Here is an 8,806-nt window from a genome sequence, read left to right as displayed (position 1 = left end):
GGAGGAATGGAGCCCCTCCTTATTCCATTCCCATATTACATACCACATCTTTCCCAAAAGTTGCTTTTACTGTTCCTGCAACCCCTGTGCTCATGCGACATTTCTGTTCTGGGTTGTAGCCACCTCTGCCACCTCACCAACATGGTTTGTCCTGCTTACAGCTGGAGATCTCCAAGGGGAGGATGGCATCCATGAGAGAGGGACGCAGCAAGCCCTCAAAACCACAAGCAGCTGCAGTATTTGTACTGAAAATCAAAGTCAGAGCCCCAGCTGTTGCTCATTTTGTGGCTGTTTCCTCGGCCTGATGCTGTAGGTTGCAGTGGCAGAACGGAGCTATGGGTGATGACTGTCGCCTCTTTTTACCTGGGTCTGTGGCCACAGTTGATGAACAATCTACGGAAGCACCAAAAGCAGCTCCTGAAAGATGAAGCAGCCTCATTTTCTTTTTCTCTTTCTCCTTTCCCACTTGTCTCTGCTGGGGTCAGTACACCATTTTTAGCTTATTCCCTTGGGCTTTTTGTCAAGCTCTTTGAGTTGTCTATAAACGTAGTATCTTCATTAGCATTTAATCAGCATGATGAAGTGTCATCTCAGAGCAGCAGCCCATGAAGATGCTGTGCTTCAGACAGGAGGCACCTGTGGTCGGTTGTATCTGCTGGGGTGGCACACGTTCATCGGAGCTTTGCACAGAGATCGGATGTTCCTATGGTGAAGATGATGACCTCAACCCAACTCCTTTCTGCTGCCCATAAATCCCATTAGAGCATATCAAAGCCCTGAACTGTCAGCACTACCTACATGTAAGTACTGTAATTATCCTAAGTAAAATTAACAGTTTATCAGACTTCCTGTGTCGAATCTTTTTATTACAGGGTGGTGGGGTTTTTTTTCATCACAGATTTGATTTGCCATGACTTTATGTGACTCTGGATTATAAATCTCTGGCTTTCAAACGCTACCTGACATCATGAGCTGTTGCAGCAGCTAATTGGCAGCTGCTCAGAGGCTTGTTTTGTTGAGGAGAAGGCATTTTTCCTGGCTGCTCTGAAATTTGCTGGTCCCTATCAAAAAAGTTTTGCCCGTGCAATGAGCAATGTCGGATCTGTACCAAGATCCTATGGGACCAGGTATGGATGTAACCCTACACAGTTAAAGATATAAGCCCATGTCAAGGAGCCCATAAGGTGGTGGGTGTGGGGAGAGGAAAGGGCTCGAGCCTTCCTCATCTCCAGGAAAGCAGAAGGCGCAGTGTCACACGGTGGACGCAAAGATGACCTCTTCAGCCCATCCCCAACAGCAGCTGCTATCATGGACACCTTGGAGCCAGGCGAGGCTGCTGATGGTGGCTGCCAAGGTAGCAGCTTCAGAGAGGAGCCTGCACAAAGCTGTGCTAGCATCAAAAGTTATTTATAACATAGTCAAAGCTTTCTAATGATCATATCAGGCTGCAGAGTTCAACTCACGAAATAATGCTTTTTTTTTTAACTTTTTCTCTAGCAGAGCAGATGCCGCTGAGTAAAATTACTCCAGCACTAGGGAAGTGCACAGCAGAGCCTAGCACTGCATTTCCACTGCCCACCTCCCTGCAGCAAAAGCCAGCGGACAGTCTGTGCAGGCATTTCACCAGAAGTGAAATGGTGGCAAGTGGCAGATTACAAAAAAACCCAGGAGCTATACTTCGACATGCAAAAAAACGAGCCTTTTCTTGCACATGTCTTTGCGCAGCATTAGGAGACAAGCAATGTTAGCGCTTTTGTCCCAGTGGAGCCTGGCATGATGGGTTTGTCTCAGGTCTTTTTCCTGCCTTTGACTCTCAGCCTGTTTGGTGCCTTTCCATCAGCTCCACGCCTCCTGAAGGTGACTCAGAAAATGAAACGTGACAAAACAGAACTAATTTTAATAGCTTGTCTTGGCCAAGGCCAACTAGGAATATAGCTGTGTTATTATTATGAGCTGGAACGCAAAGCTATTTACTTCATTAGCAGGAACAACAACAAAATAGCAGCCCATGGTGTTGGCAAGGGTAGAGGCAGAACTAAAATATTGCATACAAAATAGAAAAAGACCTGGAATAAACTCCTTATTATGGATCTAAAATAATTTTTCTTGGACAAAATAGGCTCAAAAAGCTCCAATGGCTTGTGAGAGGCTCCTTGAAAAGCAGGGGTTTGTCCAACGTCTGACTGTGCAACCCTCTGACATCCTGAGGAGGTGCCTCCAGAGGAGAGGTGGGGGCTGAACGCTGGAACTTCACTGATGAGTGAACGCTTAAAGGCTGGAGAAAGGAGGAGAGCTAACCCCATTAAGTAAAGAGGTTTTGCATTTCAGACTGACTACAGTTCTGGAACCAGGACTGGCATTGAATTTGTGTTTCCTTTCCCAGCCATTGAAAAAGCAAAGCTGAAAAGCTGCAGATGGAGCAAAGTATGAGTAGGCTGAATTCCTTATCATGGAACTAACATAACCAGGTTGGTTTTTGGTTTGTTTTGGTTTTGGTTGGTTGTTGGTTTTTGGTTTGTTTTTTTTATTAAAAAGCTCTCCATACAATTTTGAGTAGTCTTTTCACTGTTTATGGATAACTTCTTTCGAGGAGATTTCATTCCCCAGCTGGACCTGGAGCAGCTCCCCCCAGCAACGTGGACAAGGAGAGGCTGCCTTCTCTTGAGAGAACAGTTCATCAGAAGTACAAAATGAGGATAAAAAGTAGAAAGAGCTGCAGTAAATCTGCTTATCTTTGAAAGATGAACGGAGTGTTTATCTGATTGTAACAACATAATGTCCTTCAGTTTTGTTCCAGATTTTCAGTGTCTCTTGGACTACCTTTTGCATCTTAAGTAGATCAAACTGTCTCTAAATCCCCCATGAACACACCTGAAAGCAACAATGTGCTGCACCTTGAGCTACTGAAATGTCTTCTTCCTTCTCAGTCTACTGGAGAAGTCTTCTAAAACAGCCCTTCAAACAGCCTTCCAAGTGAGGAACCTGTCCCTTCATCAGATTTCAACTTTCCTCCATGTGCTGGACACTCAGTCCACCTGCCCTGCTCTGCACCTCCCTGCTTCCCCGGCTGTGCTCAGTTCACTTCCCACACACTTGTTGGAGGAGCCCCTCTGCCCACCTGCCCGGGCAAGCTGGGAGGTGGCTATGGGAGGCGAGCACCAAAGATATCCAACAGCATCATGAACTGGTGCAGACAGCATCCCAACAGGCACCATGGTGTGCCAGGCTGTGCCACCAACTTTCCGACAGCGTGCCCAGGAAAATTGCTCACTCACAGGGTGGCAGGTCCTCCTACTCCCATTCAAAACTACTGTGAACAAGGAATATGGCTGCATGTGCTTCCTCCAATCTGCGCATGTTCATGCCAACTTTAGGAGGAGATATAAAAGCTGGCAGAGCTGCTCTGGCTTCCTTCTTTCCTTGAATTATTTCCATCACCATTTTTTCTCCACATTGCTGCTTTGAGCTCAGCTGCAGCATAGACCATACAGAGGCGTGAAGAAGACAAGGTGATGTACAGCTCCTGGAAAGGATGAGCTTTGAGGTATTTAGTCCATGGGCATGTTTGCATGCACAACAGCATTCAAAGGGAGAACAGGAAGAGAAAGGCAGACAAGTCCTGTCTCTGCCTTTTTGAAAATGTTGTGTGCAGCACGGAGAGCGGAACACCTCAGCAACACCCGCGCTCTCTCGGTCTGACTCCGCAGCCTTTCCAGGATGTCGGGCTCCCCCTCCACCTCAGCTTGCTCTTTGGTGGGCCCAGGAAAGCAATGCCAACATCAGTACCAGGGTTTAGAAACCATTACTCAGAGCCTACAGCGCTCTGGATTGGAAAAGTGCAGTGCCAGGGCTTTTATTATTTAGGTGCTAAACACGTGCGGTAATTATTCAGTGCTCGTGTGTTTGGGTTGCTTTCTGAGTTTGGTTTAAAAAAAAAACCCAAACCATCACAAACCAGTCTCCAGTAAAGACATATCAAAAAGTTGAGCTAAGGTAGGGAAGTTTCTGTAGTGAGTCATGGCAAGATCAGAAGTAATTTCTTGGTGGCTTCCCGTCCTTGGTTTTCTGTCCTGGGCAGATGTTTCCCATCCTGCTGGGTGGCCGCCAGGCAGCTTCCCACCCGCTGCTGGTGCCAGAATCCAGCACCCCCGTCCATGGCCCTGGTCCTTACCTGCCTTCTGCAAGGCGCAGCGCATGGGTCCCTCTGCATGCCTCTGTGTGCACATCTTTTTTCCTCCCCAGAAATTTACTCTTTGGGGTATTTTTCATGGATTATCCAGAATATAAGAGAAATTTATGCTGGGGCTAAGATGTAAGTTCTTCCTTTAACAAGTCATACTGTTTGGATACAAGGAAAACCAAAAATCCGTTGGCTTCCCCTCCTTCTGCTCACACACTGTTAGAAACACAGACTAAATTAATTGCAGGAACATCAGGCACGAGAGGGGTAGAGGAAAAAAACCACGATCCAAAGCCTTGTAGTACAACTATAACAGCGTTTCTCTGGGGGTTTCACTCACGATGACTCTGAATCAAGGTTTTAGTCACACAGAATTTAATGCCGATTTTTATTCTGCTCATTCCATGCTGGGGATGTGCACTTGACCTCTGCAAGAAAACGCTCTAAAGCGTTGGTGCATCAGTGCTCTTTGAGTCTTGGGTAGGAGCAGGGCCCCAAAATGATTTCTCTCACTGGTTTGCTGAAAAACAATGAGCTTTTTCTTCCTTTCTTCTCTCTGGTGCTCGTTTAACAGATAGGCACTATCCTTCTGTGCCAAGATCCCAGCAACTGGAGTGAAGTGATGAAACTGCAATCTCAGCTCGTGGAGCTGAGATTATTTCTTTTAATAAATTGAACTTCGTCTTTCATCATACTGAGAGGAAATTTGAAAAGACATCACCTAGAAGATGTCAGCTGCAGTCTGTGGAGGTGCTGGGACTGGAGCTCAAACAAGATGTGCTGCACCGTGCACCTCCACCAGGATTTAATGGCAAGGCTTATTTCTACAAGGGCTCCCTGGTTTATGGCTGGAGGAGAGCGTGGAGGCCCAGCCTTTAGCCAGCCCGTAAATCCGACTGCTGGGGTGGGAGTTTTGGCAGAGGTCTCTCTTACTGCCAGAGGTGTGGGAGCCTCACAGCCCAATGCGGGGTTCAACAACGTACCGAGGATGGTGGACTCCCCACCACTGAATTGCCAGCGAGGGTGTTCAGGATCACCTTTGGAGAAGAGCTGGAGGCTACAGCAGATTGCAGAGTGCAGCTGGCTGCTGGCACGGGGGAGTGAGCCCCGCAAACGCGCTGTACCTCATGTTGCAGCCTCTTTGGTGGGGCTCCTTACAGCATAGGAAGTCCTGTACAGGAGGACCTGGCAACCTTCAAGAGCGCCTGCTTCGTGCCACCCATCAGGAGCGCTATGATTACTGCAACCTCTACCTGTTCATTTCTGGGGCTGAATTTTTCAGGGTCGGTGGCTGAGGTGGTGGGGCAAGGAGCAAAATGTTCTGATAAAGCTCTTCAGGTGTTTGCGGGCAAAACTTCTGGCTTGGAAAACGAATGCACCAACATTTTAGGCAACCAAACACCTTAAAACACACTGTGCTGAATGTTCTTGGTAGATATTCTCTATAGGATTATCTTCCTCTCAGAGCCTGGACGTGTCACTCCTCTGGGTCCCGTGGAGGTTTGCTGGGGAAAGCCAGCCTCAAGGCAGTCATTTTCTCAGCGCTGAGTGAGGAGCCTTGTCAGATAAAACTACAGCAAGCAGTTACTAAAGTCCTGATTACTTGTTTTGCCATCAGTATGTGCACCTTCTTGCACAGAAAGATTTCCCAGCCGTCACTTGGGCACTTGCAGCCCCCATACCATGCTGGTAGATGATTCAGGCTTTGCTGTAATAAAGGAACTCACTTTGTGTTCTGCAGCTTTAAACTCTTCACTTCCTCTTACCATCTTCTTTTTTTTTTCTTTTCTTTTTTTTTTTTTCCTTGAGCAAGTGAAAGTAATTTGCCTGCTCTTGCAAGATCTGTTTTGCCTAGCCCTGCCCCAGGACCAACACACTGCTGTTGGGACCAGAAGGTGACTAAGGCTTTTGCTATAGCACAGCATTTTGCAAAGTTGCATGTCATATAGCGGGAAATGCTAAATACGATAAAACTGTTTCAGGGCTCGACATTTCAGCAGCCAACACCAATTACTCCTGGTCCAGAATGAATCACCGTGGAGCTGCTGCAACCTCAAGCAGCTGCAGCAGAGCGGGGAGCGGGCTGCTCTGTCTCCACTGGAGCCCTCCCACCACCTTTGCCGTGGCCTTTCCTACTTTCTGGTGATGTTTTGTCCAGCAGCAGCATGGGTACCGCAGAGCTGCAAGCACTTTGCTCTCCCCGTGGCGCCGGTGCAGTGCCTGGAGCCTGTCTGATATGGTGGGACATCATCATGGACTCTGTAGATGGCACCAGAAAAATAGAAGAGAGAATCTCTAGCTGGGAGGTCGTACAAGGGGGGGTCTCTAGACTAGCTCAGGGTTGCCTTGAGCTCATGCAATTTTGTGATGGCAGTATCTACCACTGCTGGATACTGCCATTCTTTAAAGAGGCAGACCCTAAAAGCAATAAACTCCCAGCTGGAGTAAAAAGGTCTGTGGGGTCAGCCGTGCTGCGTTTAAAATGTCCATGGGGTGTTTTGGAGGAGCTGAGCCTAGATATTTGCTCAGGGACCAGACTGCAGCATCCCAACTCATCCCTGCTTTGTCCTGATCACATAAATGACCCCAAACAGCTAATGTCTCCAGGCAGTAAAGGGCAAAACACACTCATCATAGAGGTCTCCCTCTGGCAGCATTCTGCAAATGATTTCCTTGCTTGGCACATGCACTGCTAAACAGTGTGGATGGAAGGTGTGTCCTCCTCTGCTCTGCACAGCACCCTCTGGACCCCCAGGACTGTTTCGTTACCCATGGTGCCATAGAAGCTGGGATTACTAACAGCTGCAGAGTCTGCCCCATCCAGAGCCGTCTGCTCCTGGACATCCTGCTCACACCACTCTGGGACCTACCTGTAGCTCCAGAAAACAAATATCCGAGGGGCTGCTGCAGGGTGAGCCCCATCAGCCCAATTAAATGGTGGTTTGAGGTTGAGCTGGTAATAGGTTGAAACTGGGTCCTTCAGCAGATTGGTGATGGGACCATAGTTGGTTTTATAGTTGGAGACAGGCTGGTTACAAGAAGAAAAAAAACCAAAACACTTCAGTGATGCGATAATTCATTGTTTTGTCCTGAATCAATTGCTGCATTTTCAACCCTCTAAGGTGACAACGCAGTGAGACAGGGATTTTTCAGACAGACTCCCTTTTTTATATAGAGAATAAGAGCAATGCTGAGCCAATGTACTGAGCTCTGCCACGAGATTGTGGGGGAGGGCGGGTAATTCCAGTATGGGAACCTGGTCTGCAACAAATTCAGCATTTTTTGTATTTACAGTCCTTCAGATATCCCAGATCTCTGGGACCTCACAAAACACCACGTTCACTTACAACTTTTGTTACAGGTGTATATATATGGAAATGATGATCAGAGTCCAACTGATGGGGAGGAGGGGCTGGCTTTGGGGTACGGTGACATCTAAACCTGTATGCAGGCATTTTTAATACGAAATGTTGCATTTAAGCTTATGCTTTTCCCCTGTTGTTTGTCCCTAAACATCCTTCAGGCCCTTCACCTAGGAGCAGGATGGTGCTGAGCAGAAGCCAGCCATGCAGCAGCAGCCCGAGAGGGGTGGGGGGGTGTCTCTTTTTTTTTTTTTCCCCCTTTCCTGGATGCTGAATGAAGCAGCTCTTTTGTGAATAGCAGTTGTTTACATTCTTCCAAACAAAAGTTGGGATTTCCTCTGATGCTAATAATCTTGTCACTAATGCGTACAGCCAGCCAGAGCACTTGGAATAGCTTTTTAAAAATGTCTGGGCTAACTTGAGTGTGCTCGTAGCTGGTGGGAACCGCCTCGCGAAAGTCAACACAGTGCCACCAGAACAGGGAGGCAACTTTTCACCGCCGCCTTGTTCAGTGAAGGAAAATATCACTCACTGCTCCCTGCAAACCTCGGGCCCAGGGCTGGACCACATTTGCAGGTTTTCAAAGCCCCCACCGTTACCCTTTGACTTGCTGATGCACATTGGAACCTCTGATGTGCTTCGGGGGGGACCAGCCAAAGCACCTTGGACCAGCTCTAGTTATCCCAGGCATCCAGCCAGGTTTTCCATATTTGTATTTGTGCTGTCTAGTAACTTAAGGCGATATTTCTCTCTGTTTGAGCATTTCTGTGCTATCTCAGTATCTCATTTCTTTTCTCTCTGAGGTGCAGCACTTGGTCTTAAATATGTGGCAAGGTGAGAAGACCGAGAGTTTTCTGTGCTCCCATTTGCAGGTGGGGGTTATCCTGAGGAGGGACACAGCCATCAGGGCCGGCTTCTGCCAGGTATTTGCTGGTGTAAATAAGGAAGGGACCTCCTTCAAGGAGCTGGTCTTGGCAGTCACCACCCTGCACTTGAGCATCACCCTGTGGGATCACAACTGGCACTTGGAGGTTAAGGTGGGCTTCGGGCAGGCTGCAATTGCCAACAAGCCCAGCAGCAGGGAGTGAAGCTGCCTGCAAAGGGTTGGCTGTGACCAAAAATAGCAAATGACACAGACCCCTCTTTTTGTCCCCAATGTACCCTTCAGGAAAAGCTACTCAGTAGCATGCGCCGCTGTGACCCTCCACTCCCGTCATGGCTCTGCCCTGTACCCAGGGAGGAGAGGAGCATCCTGGTGAGCTCC

Source organism: Falco rusticolus, chromosome 5, assembly GCF_015220075.1.
Source record: "Falco rusticolus isolate bFalRus1 chromosome 5, bFalRus1.pri, whole genome shotgun sequence".
In the NCBI taxonomy this organism is placed as follows: Eukaryota; Metazoa; Chordata; class Aves; order Falconiformes; family Falconidae; genus Falco; species Falco rusticolus.
This window is presented reverse-complemented; position numbering follows the sequence as displayed.